The sequence below is a fragment of the Mustela nivalis genome (assembly GCF_964662115.1).
Source record: "Mustela nivalis genome assembly, contig: HAP1_SCAFFOLD_1506, whole genome shotgun sequence".
NCBI classification, from domain to species: domain Eukaryota; kingdom Metazoa; phylum Chordata; class Mammalia; order Carnivora; family Mustelidae; genus Mustela; species Mustela nivalis.
The window spans coordinates 62,498-80,649 of record NW_028135158.1 but is presented as its reverse complement, the minus strand read 5'-3'; the positions used below and the strand labels follow the sequence as shown (position 1 = coordinate 80,649).

The following is an 18,152-nucleotide window of genomic DNA, read 5'->3' as shown; positions in this document are numbered from 1 at the left end:
TGGAATGTTTTTTAAAAAATTTCTCTTTCTGTTGCTTCTTTTTTGGTATATAGAGATAGAACAGATTATTTTGCATTAATTTGTATCCTGCAACTTTACTGAATTTGTTTATCAGTGCTAGCAGCTTTGTGGGGAGTCTTTTTGTTTTTCTTTTTTCTTTCTTTTTTTTTTTGTTATTGTTGTTACAATAAGCTTGTAGAAGATTTAATGAAACAGGGAAATACAGTATATGACATTGTTTAAATAAATAACATATAAAATACATACAGATTATTTGTTTTTGTTTTTTTGGTTTTTTTTTTTGGTTTTTTGTTTGTTTGTTTGTTTGTTTGTTTTCAGGCGCAGAGCCCCACTGTGTAGGATTATTATAACTGGCCTGCAAACAGTGACACGGTAGCAACCTGCCTGCTTTGTCCATGGGGGCTCCTCCCAGGCTTGTGCTTGTATACCAAGTTCATTCTTCACCAGCCAGCAGGGTCTAGAGTCCATCCTACTGCCCTTAGCTTGCCTAGATATAGGGCATCTCCAGGCAGGCCCCCCTCCAGCTGGGCTCCTGACACCTCGACTATCCCCCTAAGCCGGGACCCCAAGGCTGCTCATCACACACTCAGGCCCCTGCCTTGGGCTGCAGGGAGGAGAGTCCAGAGCAGCCTCCGTCTGACTCTCCAATGGGTTTGCCATCCCTCCTCTGGGAGGACAGACCCCAGAACTCTCTCTCCTCTGGGGTCTCCGAGGCGGTCCCAGAACGACAGAGAAAACAGCCATCCAGAGAAGGCAAGGGGTCAAATATAACCCTCGGCAGCCATGGATTTAGAGTTTTCATAAATCAGTTCATCAGGATTCCAGATCGGTGCCTCACTTGCTGAAGAAACTGAGTAAAAGCAGAACTGAGCCAGCACCCCCCTTCCGGAAGCCCCCTGAGAGATGGTGCGGGAAAGGATACTGAAGCTCCTGTCGGTGACAGCCAGGTGCCAGAGGTTGATGCGCAGGTCATCCGCCGACATGTACGTCTCACAGTCGCTGTTGACGGAGATGGAGTTGATGTGGTAGGTGTGGCCGTTGGCGAAGACCCTCCGTGGGCTCACCTCCACCATCAGATCCATGGGCTTCAGCACAGGCACCTGCAGTGACGTCACCGTGGACAAGTCCTTAAGCTTCCCTTCTTCATCTTTCAGGTTATATCCCTCAGGCCTTTTATCTCGTTCCGTGATCTTCCATAGTTTGATAGTTTTATCGTTGGTGGACAGCAGGGAGTGGGCGGCATTGTGCTGCGGAAGCCACTTGATCTTGTTGATTTTCTCCTCTATCTCCAGACTCTTGAGATAATCGAACTCAGGCTCATGGCTCTGGAAGGTGCTGTAGACGTCATACTCGCCTTGGCTGTGAGGCGCATTTTTACTCTCCGGTTCCCGCTGGAAGATGACCACACGGCCACCCTTGTCGCCTGTGGCCAGCAGCTCTCCGGTATGGTTGAACTCAACAGTAAGATGATATCGGCTTCAGTCACATAGCTGTGGTCGCGCAGGAAGCTGTGGTTAATTTTCCGCGTGTCCGTGTCCTCGCCCATTGAAGGCCGTGCCCGGTGCCCTGGGCATGCCCCGCCGCTGCACACCGATGCAATCCGCAGAGGTCGCGCCGGGCGCGCGGGCCATGCCGCCGCAGCCTAGCAGGGGCGCGGCCGCCAGGGCCCCGGGGCCGGGCATCGCGGCTGGGGGCGGCCTGGGACGGGCGGGGCGACCGGGGCGGGCGCCGCGGTCAGGCGAGCGCGCGGCTGGCGGCGGCGGCCGCGGGTGGGGGCGGGCCATGGCCCGGGCGCTCTCCTGGCCGGTGCGCGCTGCGTCGTGCGCCCGGCAGCAGCGGCGGCGGCGGCGGCGGCGGCGGGGGCAGTGGCGGCCTGGTGCCCGGGCGCCTGGCTGCGCGGCGGCGGGAGGGTACCCCGCGGCGCTGCGCCCACCGAGCCAGGGCCGAGCCGGGCTGCGCGGGCTGGGGCCGCCGCCGCCGCCGCCGCCGCTGCTCCGCAGGCCCCTCCCTCGCGCCGCCCGCTCCTCCCCATCCAGATTATTTGTTATCTTATGATCCTAATGATATATTTTAAATATATTGACCCACAAGATCTGTTACTTCAGGAATATATATTTGGAAATTCTCACATTTTTAAATATTACAGTGGCATATACTTTCCCCAAATTCAATTTTTTTAAATATAATTTTTTATTTTTTATAAGCATATAATTTATCCCCAGGGGTACAGGTCTGTGAATCACCAGGTTTACACACTTCACAGCACTCACCAAAGCACATACCCTCTCCAATGTCCATAATCCCACCCCCTTCTCCCAAAGCCCCTCCCCCCAGCAACCCTCAGTTTGTTGTGTGAGATTAAGAGTCACTTATGGTTTGTCTCCCTCCCAATCCCATCTTCTTTCATTTATTCTTCTCGTACCCACTTAAGCCCCCATGTTGCAACACCACTTCCTCATATCAGGGAGATCATATGATAGTTGTCTTTCTCCGCCTGACTTATTTCGCTAAGCATGATACGCTCTAGTTCCATCCATGTTGTCGCAAATGGCAAGATTTCATTTCTTTTGATGGCTGCATAGTATTCCATTGTGTATATATACCACATCTTCTTGATCCATTCCTCTATCAATGGTCACCTGGGTTGCTTCCATATCTTGGCTATTGTTAAGTAATTCTGCAGTCAATATAAGGGTGCATGGTCCCTTTGAATTAGTGTTTTTGTAATCTTTGGTTAAAAACTCAGTAGTGCAAAAACAAAAACAAGAACAACCCCCACCCCCACCCCCACCCCCCCAAAAAAAAACCCCAGTAGCGCAATTACTAGATTGTGGGGTATTTCTATTTTTCACTTTTTGAGGAACCTCCATAGTGTTTTCCACAGTGGCTGTACCAGTTTGAATTCCTACCACCAACATTGCAAGACTTCCTTTTTTTCCACATCCTCACCACTCCTGATATCTGGTGTTTTTTATTTTAGCCATTCTGACAGGTATGAGGTGATATCTCATTGTAGTTTTGATTCACATTTCCCTGATGATATATGATAATGAGCATCTTTTCAAATGTGTGTGTTGATCATCTGTAAGTCTTCTTTGGACAAATGTCTGTGTCTTCTGCACATTTTAAAATTGGATTATTCATTTTGTGTGTGTTCAGCTTTGTAATTTCTTTATAGATTTTGGATTCTAACTCTTTATTACATATGTCAACCCTTTATCAGGTGTGTTATTTGTAAATTTCTCCTATTCCATAGTTTGCCATTTAGTTTTGTTGATTGTTTCTGTCACTGCACAAATGCTTTTTCTTTTGATGTAGTTTATTTTTGCTTTTGTTTCCTTTGTTTCAGGGACCTATCTAGAAAAAACGTTGCTATAGCCAATGCCAGAGGAATTATTGTCTTTGTTCTTTTCTATGATGTTTGTGGTTTCGGGTCTCACATTTAGGTCTTTAATCCATTTTGAATTTGAATTTATTTTGTGTATGTTGAAAGAAAGTAGTCTAATTTCATTCTTTTGCATGTTGCTGTCCAGTTTTGGACACCATTTGTTGAAAGGACTTTTACCCATGGGTATTCTTTCCTGATTTGTCAGAGATAATTTAATTGGCCATATAATTGTGGGTTTATTTCTGTGTTTTCTACTCTGTTCAGTTGATCTCTGTGTCTATTTTTGTGCCAATACCATACTGTTTGGATCACTACAGCTTTGTAATATAACTTGCATTTCAGAATTGTGATGCCTCCAGATTGGCTTTCCTTTTTCAAGATTGCTTTAGCTATTTGAGGTCTTTTGTGATCCCATACAAATTGCAAACCTGTTTGTTCTGGTTCTGTGAAAAATCATATTGTGGGTTTTTTTGATAGGATTGTATTAAATGTGTAGATTGTTTTGGGTATCAAAGGAATTTTAACAATATTTCTTTTTCCAATCCATGAGCATGGACTGTCTTTCCATTTCTTTGTGTCATCCTCAATTTCTTTCATCAGTTTTTTTTATAGTTTTCAGAGTACAAGCTTTTCATCTCGTTGGTTTATTTCTAGGTATCTTATTATTTTCATTGCATTCATGAATGGAATGTTTTTTAAACAATTTCTCTTTCTGTTGCTTCTTTTTTGGTATATAGAGATAGAACAGATTATTTTGCATTAATTTTGTATCCTGCAACTTTACTGAATTTGTTTATCAGTGCTAGCAGCTTTGTGGGGAGTCTTTTTGTTTTTCTTTTTTCTTTCTTTTTTTTTTTGTTATTGTTGTTACAATAAGCTTGTAGAAGATTTAATGAAACCTGGAAATACAGTATATGACATTGTTTAAATAAATAACATATAAAATACATACAGATTATTTGTTTTTTTTTTGTTGTTGTTGTTGTTTTGGTTTTTTGTTTGTTTGTTTGTTTGTTTGTTTTCAGGCGCAGAGCCCCACTGTGTAGGATTATTATAACTGGCCTGCAAACAGTGACACGGTAGCAACCTGCCTGCTTTGTCCATGGGGGCTCCTCCCAGGCTTGTGCTTGTATACCAAGTTCATTCTTCACCAGCCAGCAGGGTCTAGAGTCCATCCTACTGCCCTTAGCTTGCCTAGATATAGGGCATCTCCAGGCAGGCCCCCCTCCAGCTGGGCTCCTGACACCTCGACTATCCCCCTAAGCCGGGACCCCAAGGCTGCTCATCACACACTCAGGCCCCTGCCTTGGGCTGCAGGGAGGAGAGTCCAGAGCAGCCTCCGTCTGACTCTCCAATGGGTTTGCCATCCCTCCTCTGGGAGGACAGACCCCAGAACTCTCTCTCCTCTGGGGTCTCCGAGGCGGTCCCAGAACGACAGAGAAAACAGCCATCCAGAGAAGGCAAGGGGTCAAATATAACCCTCGGCAGCCATGGATTTAGAGTTTTCATAAATCAGTTCATCAGGATTCCAGATCGGTGCCTCACTTGCTGAAGAAACTGAGTAAAAGCAGAACTGAGCCAGCACCCCCCTTCCGGAAGCCCCCTGAGAGATGGTGCGGGAAAGGATACTGAAGCTCCTGTCGGTGACAGCCAGGTGCCAGAGGTTGATGCGCAGGTCATCCGCCGACATGTACGTCTCACAGTCGCTGTTGACGGAGATGGAGTTGATGTGGTAGGTGTGGCCGTTGGCGAAGACCCTCCGTGGGCTCACCTCCACCATCAGATCCATGGGCTTCAGCACAGGCACCTGCAGTGACGTCACCGTGGACAAGTCCTTAAGCTTCCCTTCTTCATCTTTCAGGTTATATCCCTCAGGCCTTTTATCTCGTTCCGTGATCTTCCATAGTTTGATAGTTTTATCGTTGGTGGACAGCAGGGAGTGGGCGGCATTGTGCTGCGGAAGCCACTTGATCTTGTTGATTTTCTCCTCTATCTCCAGACTCTTGAGATAATCGAACTCAGGCTCATGGCTCTGGAAGGTGCTGTAGACGTCATACTCGCCTTGGCTGTGAGGCGCATTTTTACTCTCCGGTTCCCGCTGGAAGATGACCACACGGCCACCCTTGTCGCCTGTGGCCAGCAGCTCTCCGGTATGGTTGAACTCAACAGTAAGATGATATCCGCTTCAGTCACATAGCTGTGGTCCCGCAGGAAGCTGTGGTTAATTTTCCGCGTGTCCGTGTCCGTGTCCTCGCCCATTGAAGGCCGTGCCCGGTGCCCTGGGCATGCCCCGCCGCTGCACACCGATGCAATCCGCAGAGGTCGCGCCGGGCGCGCGGGCCATGCCACCGCAGCCTAGCAGGGGCGCGGCCGCCAGGGCCCCCGGGGCCGGGCATCGCGGCTGGGGGCGGCCTGGGACGGGCGGGGCGACCGGGGCGGGCGCCGCGGTCAGGCGAGCGCGCGGCGGGCGGCGGCGGCCGCGGGTGGTGGCGGGCCAGGGCCCGGGCGCTCATCCCGGCCAGTGCGCGCTGCGCGTGCGCCCGGCAGCAGCGGCGGCGGCGGCGGCGGCGGCGGCGGGGGCAGTGGCGGCCTGGTGCCCGGGCGCCTGGCTGCGCGGCGGCGGGAGGGTACCCCGCGGCGCTGCGCCCACCGAGCCAGGGCCGAGCCCGGCTGCGCGGGCTGGGGCCGCCGCCGCCGCCGCCGCCGCCACTGCTCCGCAGGCCCCTCCCTCGCGCCGCCCGCTCCTCCCCATACAGATTATTTGTTATCTTATGATCCTAATGATATATTTTAAATATATTGACCCACAAGATCTGTTACTTCAGGAATATATATTTGGAAGTTCTCACATTTTTAAATATTACAGTGGCATATACTTTCCCCAAATTCAATTTTTTTAAATATAGTTTTTTTTATTTTTTATAAGCATATAATTTATCCCCAGGGGTACAGGTCTGTGAATCACCAGGTTTACACACTTCACAGCACTCACCAAAGCACATACCCTCCCCAATGTCCATAATCCCACCCCCTTCTCCCAAACCCCCTCCCCCGAGCAACCCTCAGTTTGTTGTGTGAGATTAAGAGTCACTTATGGTTTGTCTCCCTCCCAATCCCATCTTCTTTCATTTATTCTTCTCGTACCCACTTAAGCCCCCATGTTGCAACACCACTTCCTCATATCAGGGAGATCATATGATAGTTGTCTTTCTCCGCCTGACTTATTTTGCTAAGCATGATACGCTCTAGTTCCATCCATGTTGTCGCAAATGGCAAGATTTCATTTCTTTTGATGGCTGCATAGTATTCCATTGTGTATATATACCACATCTTCTTGATCCATTCATCTGTTGATGGACATCTAGGTTCTTTCCATAGTTTGGCTATTGTGGACATTGCTGCTATAAACATTCGAGTACACGTGCCCCTTTGGATCACTACCTTTGTATCTTTAGGTTAAATACCCAATAGTGCAATTGCTGGGTCTTTTTGTTTTTCTACATACAGTATCATGCCGTCTCCAAATAGTGAATGTTTTACTTTTCCCTTACCAGTTTGGATACCTTTTATATGTTTTTGTTGTCTGATTGCTGTAGGTAGAACTTCCAGTAAGATGAAGAATAAAGGTGGTGAATGGACATCCTTGTCTTGTTTCATAGCTTGCCTTTTGCTTTTGTTGTGGTTTTCTCTGCTGCATAGAGCTTTTTATTTTTTAATTTTTTAGAAAAGATTTTTTTTAAGTAATCTCTATACCCAAAATGAGGCTCAAACCTACAAACCCAAGATCAAGAGTTGCATGCTTTACTGACCAAGCCAGCAAAGCACCCTTGCATAGAGTTTTTTAGTGTGATGCTGTCCCATACATGTATTTTTCATTCATTGCCTTTGTTTTTGGTATTAAAAAAAAAGTCATTGCCAAGACATTAAAGAGTATATAAAATATACTTCTTATATTTTCTTCCATGAATTTTGTTGTTTAAGGTCTTACCTTCAAGTCCTCAATATATTTTGAATTGATTTTTGTGTACTATGAAAGGAGTCTAGTTTCATTCTTTTGCATGTGGATATATAGTTTCCCAAGTATCACTTTTTGAAGAGACCATTTTTCCCTATTTTATATTCTTGATGTTTTGTCAAAAGTTAGTTGACTTTAACTGTATGGGCTTATTTCTAGGATCTCTTTTCTGTTTACTTAAATGCCTGCTTTTATGAACAATACTACACTGTGTGATTACTATAGCTTTATTACTACATATAGTTTAAAATCAGAAAGTATGATGTCTCCAGCTTTGTTCTTTCTCTTGATTGCTTTGGCTATTCACAATCTTTTCACCTCCTTAGTTAAATATATTTTTAAGAATTTTATTGTGTTTGATGTTATTGTTAATGGATTTTTAATTTCTTTTTCAGGTAATTTGTTGTTATTGTATAGAAACACTACTGATATCAGTATGTTGATATTGTATCCTGCAACTTTCCTGAATTTGTTAATTACATCTAACAGTTTTTTGGTGGAATATTTAGGATTTTCCATATATAAAATCATGTCATCTGCAAATAGACAGAACTTACTTTTTCCTTCTGATTTAGAAAACTTTTAGTTTTTTTTTTTTTCCTTGCCAGATTGCACTGAGTTGGTGTGGTAAGAGTGGGCATCCTTGTCTTGTTCCTGATATTAGAGGACAAGCTGTTAAGCTTTTGTCATTCAGTATGAAATATGGGTGCTTATCCAGTATGGCTTTTATTATTATGTTGTGGTATGTTTCTTTATCTAGTTTGTTGAGGGCGTTTATCATGAATGGATGTTGAATTCTGTCAATAGCTTTTTATGAATCTACTGAGATTATCATATGATTTTTATCTTTTATTCTATTATAGATGTTATATATTATTATTATTATGTCCTTCTTCTTATGATTGTTCTTATTATTATGTTTTTTATTGATTTGTATATATTGAACCAACCCTGTATCACAAGGATGTATCCTGCCTGATCATAGTGTATGGTACTTTTATTGTGATTTGAATTTTGTTTGCTAATATTTATTGTGAATTTTTCATCTATGTTCAGAGAAGATATTGGTCTGTGGCTTTTTGTTTTGTTTTGTTTTGTTTTCCCTTGTAGTGTCTCTTTTTTAAAAAGATTTTATTTATTTATTTGACAGAGAGAGATCACAAGTAGGCAGAGAGGAAGGCAGAGAGAGAGGAGGGGAAGCAGGTTCCCCGCTGAGCAGAGCGCCCAATGCGGGGCTCGATCCCAGAACCCCCGGACCATGACCTGAGCCGAAGACAGAGGCTTTAACCCACTGAGCCACCCAGGCACCCACCTTGTAGTGTCTTTATCTGGCTTTGGTATCAGGACAATGCTGGCCATGGAAAATGAATTTGGGAGTGTTCTTTCCTCTTCAGTTTTTTGGAAGAGTTTGATAAGGATTGATGTTAATGCTTCTTTAATTTTTTTTTAGCTTTTTCAAATCATTTTAATAACCTAGCAGTGATTCAAATTAGGGAAAGAAAATTCAAACTTGTTCCCTTAAGAGGGAGGCTACCATAACTGCTCTGCACAAGCACGATCAAGGGAAATGATGAAACCGGATTCCAAACAGCAAGGGTGGTAAGAAGGCTTCAAGGCTCACAGTTTGAAGAGCTTGGTTTGGGAAAGTCTCTGAGGGGTAGCAGAAGAAACGTGAAGCTTAAGAGACCCTCAGAGGACAGGGCGCTGTTGCTGGGTCATGAGCACCTTGAAGCATTTCTTGATGGTGATTCGGTGTCGAGAATATTTGTCATCTGGGGAGAACAGAGCAGGATGCACCGAGCAGGTCTGTTGTCTCACAGGGTCAAGCTTCTTCAGAGTATAGACTTGGTCTCCCTGCTCATTGAGGTACTACTGGAGAAACATGACAACGCTGAAAGGAGATGTTCCCAATGCTTCTTTAATGTTTGGTAGAATTCAACCAATATAATTATCTGGTGCTGGTCTTCTTGTCATTGAGAGGTTTTTGATTAATGATTCAGTGTCTTTATTCATTCTTGGTGTGTTCATATTTTCTATTTCTTCATGATTCAGTCTTTATAGGTTATATGTTTCTATGAATTGATATATTTCTTTTTGGTTTCCAATTATTGCCATATAATGGTTCATAGTAATCTGTTACGATATTTGTATAGTTGTGGTGTCAGTTATGTCTCCTTTTTCATTCTGATTTTATTTAATTGTTTTTTTCTGTTTGAGTAGAGTCACCACAATGTTCCATTAGTTTCAGGTGTACAATGTCATTCAATTTCTCTATACGTTATGCTATGCTCACCACAAATGTCGCTACCATGTTTTTTTTAAACCACTCAAAAAAGAAAAGATTATTTATTTATGAGAGAGAGAGAGAGAGAGAGAGAGAACCCAAGCCAAGAGAAAGGGGCAGAGGGAGAGAGGGAGGGAGATTCCCTGCTGAGAAGGGACCCAATGCAGATCTCAGTCCCAGGACCCTGAGATCATGATCTGAGGTGAAGACAGAGGCTTAACTGATCAAGTCACTTTGGTGCTCCTGTAGTTTTCATGTTTAACTATACAATGCATAAAATTCTATTTTCCCTATGCTGTGGCTTTTATTTCCATGACTTATTTGTTCCATAGCTAGAAGTTTATATCTTCCACTCCCCTTCATACGTTTTTGCCCATCCCTTCACTCCTACTGCCCTGGCAGCCATCAGGTTATTCTCTGTATTTATAGGTCTAATTCTGCATTTTTTCCTGTTTATTCATTTGAGATTTTTAGATCCCATATATGTCTTTCTCAGTATGACTTAATTCACTGGGCATATTACCATCCAGGTCCATCCATTTTGTTGTATATGGCAGGATCTCATCCTTTTTAAGGCTGCATAGAATTCCATTTTCTTTCTTTCTTCCTCCCTCCCTTTCTTTCTTCCTCCCTCCCTTCCTTCCTTCTTCTCTTCTTTCCTCCCTCCCTCCCTCCCTCCCTCTCTTTCTTTCTTCCTTCCCTCCTTTATCCGTTCCTTTCTTTTATGTTTTGTTAGTCACCATGCAGTCCATCATTAGTTTCGATTTGGTGTTCCATGATGCACTGTTTGTGTATAACACCCATTGTCCTCCTTAATACCCATCACCATCCCCTCACCCTCCTCTCCTCTAAAACCCTCAGTTTGTTCCATTTTCTATTTCTTCCCTATCCATTTGTCTACTGATAGAAATGTAGGATGCTTTCATATCTTGGCTATTGTCAATAGTGCTGTAATAAATATAGGGATGTATATGTTCAAAATTAGCATTTTCATTTTCTTGGGTAAATAGTCGTGTAATTACTGGGTCATATGGTATTTCTATTTATAATTTTTTGTGGAACCTCCATATTGTTTTCCACAGTGTCTGTAGCAGCGTGCACTCTCACCAACACTGCACAAGAATTCCTTTTTCTTTTTTTTCTCATCCTTGCCAACACTTGGTATTGCTTGTGGTTTTGATTATAGCAATTCTGACAAGTATAAGATGATATGTCATTGTTATTTTGATTTGCATTTCCCTGATGATGAGTGATGTTGAGCATCTTTTCATGATCTTTGGTCATCTGTATGTCTTCTTTGAAAAACTGCTTTTCAAGTCTTTTGCCCATTTTGAAACTGGATTTTTTTTAAGTGTTGAGTTATAGAAGTTCAATATGTATTTTAGATATTAACCGTTTATTGGATATGTCTCTTGGAAATATCTTCTCTTATTCTGTAGGTTGTCTTTTTGCTTTGTTTATGGTTTACTTTGCTGTACAAAAGCTCTTTATTTTGATGTAGTCCCATGAGTTTATTTTTGCTTTTGTTTCCCTTGCCCTAGGGAACATATCTAAAACATATCTAAAAAAATGTTGATATGACTGATATCAGAGAAGTTACTGCCTGTGTTTTTTCTAGGATTTTTATGGTTTCAGGTTTCATATCTAGGTCTTTAAGCCATTCTGAGTTTATTTTTGTGTATGGTTTTGGAAGGTGGTCCATTTTTATTCTCTTATATGGCTGTCCTGTTTTCCTATACCATTTATTTAAGAGACTGTCTTTTCCCCATTTTGTAGTCTTGCCTCCTTTAATTGAGCTAATGAGTATAGGCCTATTTCTTAGCTCTCTTCTGTTCCACTGATGTTTTTGTGACAGTACCATAATGTTTTGATTATGGAAATCTGGTATGGTGATATCTCCAGCTTTGTTTTTCTTTCTCAAGATTGCTATGTCTATTTGAGATATTTTGTGACCAAGAAAAAAAAGAGAAAGGACCCAAATAAACAAAAACAGAAATGGAAGAGGAAAAGTAACAACTGATACCACATAAATACAAAGTATTATAAGAGAATACTGTGAAAAATAATATGCCAACAATTTGGAAATGGATAAAATCCTAGGAACATATAATCTTCCAAAACTGGATCAGGAAGGAATAGAAGATCATTTCTGATTTTATTTATTTGAGTCTTCTTCTCTTTTCTTCTAATGTAGCTGAAGTTTTGTTTAGATTTTTTATTCTTGTTTTTTTTTTTTGAAAGATTTAACTTATTTTACAGAGAGAGATCAGAAGTATACAGAGATGCAGGCAGAGAGAGAGAGAGGGAAGCAGGCTCCATGCCAAGCAGAGAGCCTGATGCTGGACTCGATCCCAGGACCCTGAGATCATGACCTGAGCTGAAGGCAGTGGCCCAACCCACTGAGCCACCCAGGAACCCAGTTTTTTTTTTTTTTTTTTTTTTTTACAGAGAAAGATGACAAGCAGGCAGAGAGGCAGTCAGAGAGCAGGGGTGGGGGCAGGGGGGACAGGAGCAGACTCCCTGCTGAGCAGAGGGCTAGATGCTTGATCCCAGGACCTTAGGATCATGATCTGAGTGGAAGGCAGATGTCTAACCCACTGAGCCACCGAGGTGCCCCTATTTTAATTTTGTTAATCTTCTTTATTATATTTCTTGTCTCTGTTTTATTTATTTCTGCTCTGGTATTTACTATTGCCCATTTTACCCCAACAATTATTCACTTGTTGGTTTTCTGTCTGGATGGTTTATCTACTATTGAAAATAGGGTATTAAAGTCTTCCACTCTTATGGCATTGTCTGTTTCTCTCTTCAGACTTTTTAAAAAAGATTTATTTATTTTTTTTAAGATTTTATTTACTTATTTATTTCACAGACAGAGATTACAAGTAGGCAGAGAGGCAGACAGAGAGAGGAGGAAGCAGGCTCCCTGCTGAGCAGACAGCCTGATGCGGGGCTCTATCCCAGGACCTGAGATCATGACCTGAGCTGAAGGCAGAGGCTTTAACCCACTGAGTCACCGAGGTGCCCCAAGATTTATTTATTTTAGAGAGATTGCATGGGGTAGGGGCAAAGGCAGAGGGGACGGGGGTCTTAAGCAGGCTCTGCATTGAGTACAGATCCTGATGCGGGGCTCCATCTCATGACCCTGATCATGACCTATGCCAAAACCCAAATCTGGATGCTCTACCAACTGTGCCAGCCAGGTGCCCCTCTCTTCAGATCTAGTAGTATTTGCTTAATATATTTCAGTGTTCTCGTGTTGGATGCATATATGTATTTATGATTGTTGTATCTTCTTGATCAGTAGATTCTTGCATCATTCTATGATGGCCTTCTTTGTCTTTTGTTACTATTTTTGGCTTAAAGTCTCTTTTGACTAATGTAAGTAAAGCTACTCCTGCTCTCTTTTGGTTTCCACTTGCATGGAATATCTTTTTCCATCCATTCACTTTTAGCCTATGTGTATTAAAGCTGAGGTGAGTCTTTTGTAGGGAGCATATATGTGGTTCTTATATATTTTATCTGTTCAGCCACTCTGTGTTTTGTTCCTGGAAGAATTCAGTGCATTTTCATTTACAGTAATTATTGATAGGTAAAGACTTACTTATGCCATCTCATTGTTTCCTAGCTGTTTTATAGTTCCCTTATACTTTTCTTTGTCTTTGACTTCCTTCCTTTCTGAATTGATAATTTTCTATAGTGGAAGCTTTTTTTTTTAAGATTTTTATTTATTTATTTGATAGACAGAGAGAGATCACAAGTAGGCAGAGAGGCAGGCAGAGAGAGAGGGGGAAGCAGGCTCCCCGCTGAGCAGAGAGTCCGATGTGGGGCTTGATCCCAGGACCCTGAGATCATGACCTGAGCCGAAGGCAGAGGCTTAAACCACTGAGCCACCCAGGCGCCCCAATAGTGGAAGCTTTGATTCTCTTTTACGTATCATTTGTGAATTTATCATAGGTTTCTGCTTTTTGCTTACCATTGGGCTTACAAGAAACTTCTATATGTATAGCAGTCTATTTCATACTGATAACAATTAAACTTCAATCACATGTGAAAACTCTACACTTTTGCTCCCCTTTTGTATTTTTAAGGTCACAGTTTACTTCTTTTTATATTGTGTATCCATTAATAAATCATAGTAGCTGTAGTTTTTAATTTCATTTCATTTTATTTTTTTAGTGTCCCAAAATTCATGGTTTATGCACCATACCCAGTGCTCCAGGCAATACGTAGCTCTAGTTATTTTTAAAAACTTTTGTCCTTTAACTGTTAAACTAGAGTTAAATGGTTAACATACCAGTGTTGTGTATTTATGTGCTTTCATGCTACTAATGATCATACATTCACTTCAGTTTCAAGTACTCCTTTCAGCATTTCTTCTAAGGCAGTTCTAGTGGTAGTGAGCTCCATCAGCTTTTGTTTTTTAGGCTAAGTCTTCATTTTGCCTTCCTTTCTGAAGGCAACTTTGCCAGGTTAAGTATTATTGGTTAGCAGTTTCTTTCTCACAGGATTTTGAATATATCATCCCATTCTCTCCTGGCCTGCAAGGTCCCTGCTCAGAAATCTGCTGTAGCCTTATGCGGCTTACCATGTATGATAGAGTTTTTTTCCTCTTCTTGCTTTTGAAATTTCTTTCTTTGTCTTTGATTTAGTGAGTTACATTATAACACATCTTGTAGATCATTTTGGGTTGAAATTTTGTGGTGACTTATTATTACCTTCATTAACTTGGATCTCCAAATCTCTCCTCCCAGGTTTGGGAAGTTCTCAGCCATTATTTCTTTAACTAAGCTCTTTACCACATTTCTCTCTCCTCCTTCTGGGACTCCAGTGATCCTTACATTGTTTTTTGCTTTGTTTTGTTTTGATGGTGCCCCATAATTTTCATAGGTTTTCTTTATTCTTTTTCATTCTTTTCCTTTTTGCTCCCCTATTTGGATAATTTCAGTTAATCTCTCTTTTATGTCACTGATTCCTTATGCTGCTTTGTCAAGTCTGATATTGTAGCTCTCTATTGAACTATTCAGTTACTGTATTCTTCAGGTCCAAAATTTCTCCTTGGTGTTTTTAAAAAATGTTTTCTCGTTTCTGAGCTTTCCATTTTTTTCTTGTATTGTCTTCCCAATTTTGTTGTTTATATGTGTTTTTTTTTAATAGTTTCCTGAACATCTTTAGAACAACTGTTTTGAATTATTTGTTGTGCAATTCTTGGATCTCCATTTCTTTGGGACCGGTTACAGGACATTTACTCTATTCCTTTGGTGGAGTCATGTTTTCCTAATTTTTTGTGATTTCAATAGCCTTTTGAAGTAGTCACCTGAACTTTATGGCCTGACTTGGGTAATATAGGACTTTGACCTCAGAGGGGGGCATGCTGATGCAGGGCACCAAGTTGGGGTGTGGGTGGCATGGTTCTCTTTGGCTAAGGCCACGAGGGTCCACAGCATTGACAACACTGTTGTCCTTGGTAAGCCTTGAAGGGATCCATAGTGGTTTCAAGGGCACCTGGGGTCCTCAGTGACACTTCCTGGTACAATGGTTAGGGACCAGGCATGTAGTGGTGGTGGCCAGAACTTGTGGTGGCATACTTGGCTGCAGAGTCCAGATGCAGGTGCCTGTGTCATGTCATGTATCAGTTGGGCATGTCATGCAGTGGTGAGGTCATGGAAGGCAGCAAAGGACAGGCCCAGCTACAGGCTCACTGGCATGCACTACTGTGGCTGTTGGGTATTACCATGGGTGTACAGCAATGTAGACTCTTGACAGGATTCAAACCTGGGATGTGTGGGTGCACAGCTGGTGGGGCTAGTGACAGAAGACAGGGCCTAATCCAGGCCCACAAGCAATTATAGAATCCCTGGCTTTTGGTGTGCACCCCTATGCCTCCACAATCATACTCCAAGGCCTGAAAACGTCAGCAGAGGCCAGTGACAATTATCAGGCTTGTCAGGGTTGCAGTGTGCAAGTGCACAGCTAGATAGGCTGGCCCTAAGTGCACACATGTTGGTGGGGTCAGTGTCGGGGGTCTAGACTGGCATCTTACACTTGTGCAACAACAGAGGCCTGGGCTGCCTGCTGGTGCAGTTTCCAGGCTCTTTTCACAGCCAAAGAGGGGAATTAATGGGAAGAGACATTACTTCCATGGAGGCTAAGCTGGCAATTGAATTTTTCACTGGCTAAACCTGCCTGGCTTCTCTGCAGTGGGTCCTGCTATGTGGCTGCTATTAGTAGCTACTGTGTTTCTTCTTGTTCCTAGTCAGCTCTGTATATCTTACTTTTGTTGGTCTCTGGGTGGGGTAAAACTGAATCGGGACCTTTGTGTAGTACCCTGAAAGCCTGGAGAAGCTGGTCACTCACTCTGCTTTTCCTTTTTTGGTAAGTGGAACTCTCTCTGGCTGGGGCCCTTGGCACTGAGCAGTTCCAACTTGAGGGGTGAGAAGATGCAGGCAAAATGAAACGTTCTTCTTTTCTTGTGTAATTTTCTCAAGTGTTTTTGCTTTACTGTGTTACTAAAATTTCTTAAGAGGACTCCTGAGCTCTCCCAGAGCCATTTATATTCATGGATAGCTTTCTGATTATTGATCTTTGTGCAGGGATGGAGGTCTCCTACATTGATATTTTGGTGATGTCACTCCCAACTTTCCCAGATTTTTAAATTCAGTCCAAAATTTGTGAATCATTGTGCTACATAGTAACAGAGGGAGAAGTCAAGAACGATGTTTTATTGATCCATAGTTAGCACAATTCCTTATATTGACAGTCATTAAAAATTTACATTATTTACTTATTATCACTGTTACCATTATAATTAATTTTGGAAATTAAAGCTATACTATTTTTATTATTTCCTTTATCAAGCTCTAGAAGGCCATACCACAGTCTGAGGAGTCATCAGTGGCATCGCTGTCCATCAAAGTCAGCTAGCTTATCACCAGACCATCTCAGAAGAGCAAGAGAGGCCCCTGCAGAGCATCTATTTGACTCATGTTGACCCATTAAGAGTACAGTACAAGACTCACAGCATGGGGATGTCTGCTGGAGATCCCACTAAAGTGGAGACCTTGGCAAACACCATTGGAAGAAATAAGCAACAGGGGACTCCTGTTCTGAAGGTGGGTCAGTGAAAGGCAGCAGTGGCCACACCGAATCTGCATTGGGAATAGTGGGCCTCATTAAGCTACACTATTTAAAGATCCTTCCATATTTGCACTATTTAGACAGTGCCAGCAGCATAAACACTAAGAGTTTGAATCTGTCCATTCCAGCAAGACTGGAGGCTTGCAAAGAGTCCCAAGAATTTATCAGGGGAGCTAGGGTTAACAATTTTAGATTTGGGGGGAACCAATGTTCATGTTGTCATTAGATGGTTGAAGCAGTAATCTTACGAAGCTAAATGAAACATTTCTACCATCTATAGGTTCAAGGAAGTCCCCATAGCTCCCAATGGAAGACATGGCCAAAGAATTTGGATAGATCCTTAATTGGACATACTTTTATGAAGGTTTGAAAACAACTCCCATAGGTTATCTAAAGTATTGGTTTGGTCAAAAGAATCTCAAGACTTATTTAAAAATTCTTCAGTTGTAGCACAAAAGTAAAAGGGGAAAGTGCAAAGATCTGAGGTAACAAAGAAATATATTTAAAAAAATCAAATATATGGATATATAGTAGAAAATGAAATTGTAAACTAGATCATACAGGGTGCTTTGTAGACTATCTTTAAAAATTTGTGTTTTAAGTATGATAGGACATCACTCAAAGATTATTTTAAGATTTTATTTATTTATTTGAGAGGGAGAGAGAGAGAGAGATCATGAGAGCACAAGCAGAAAGGAGAGTGAGAAGCAGGAAGCCAGAAGTGTGGCTCCATCCCAGGACCCTGGGATCATGACTTGAGCTGAAGTTACACTCTTAATTGACTAAGCCACCCAGTCGCCTGTCATTGAAAGATTTTAAGCAATAGAGTGGCATTATATGAATTTATGTTTTCAAACTTTGCCTTTTGGAACATAAGGAGGCCAGAATGTAAAGTGAAAGATCTTTTAGAAGACAATTGGAATTTTCCAGGTAAGGTATGTTGATAGCTTGGACTAGGGTAGAGATAAGATATCTTTTCAGGTCTGAGTCAACTAGACAGTGCTAGATTGGACTGGGAGGCCCAGGAAAGGGGGAATCAAAGATGACTCCTAGGTTGGGGCTTGAATAGCTGAATATGTAATGGTATCATTTGCTGAGGTGGTGAGGAATAGAAAGGAACATATTGAAATGGGAAAGGGAAAAAGAAAGGGAGTGTTCCATTAGGGACGTAGGAAATTTGAAATGCTCGATAGACAGCCAGTTGGGGGTGTTGAGTAGTTTGGTCCATGAGACTGGAACTTGGATGAAAGTCTGACCCAGAAATATAAGTCAGCGTCTGTATATGGTCTTCCAAGCTATGCAACTAG

The 18,152-nt window shown here is 42.4% G+C and overlaps 2 pseudogenes across 2 annotated transcripts; both read right to left on the bottom strand.

Annotated features, from left to right (window-relative positions):
* Positions 1-1,755: 1,755 nt before the first annotated feature.
* Positions 1,756-5,668, bottom strand: LOC309857880 (serine/threonine-protein phosphatase 2A 55 kDa regulatory subunit B gamma isoform pseudogene; annotated as a pseudogene). Its single transcript has 2 exons — positions 4,995-5,668; positions 1,756-1,944 (listed from the first exon to the last, which is right to left on the bottom strand). The product of its transcript is annotated as a serine/threonine-protein phosphatase 2A 55 kDa regulatory subunit B gamma isoform pseudogene (transcript).
* A 3,211-nt stretch (positions 5,669-8,879) lies between these two features.
* On the bottom strand, positions 8,880-9,308 carry LOC309857879 (H/ACA ribonucleoprotein complex subunit 3 pseudogene; annotated as a pseudogene). The gene has a single exon. The product of its transcript is annotated as an H/ACA ribonucleoprotein complex subunit 3 pseudogene (transcript).
* Positions 9,309-18,152: the final 8,844 nt, after the last annotated feature.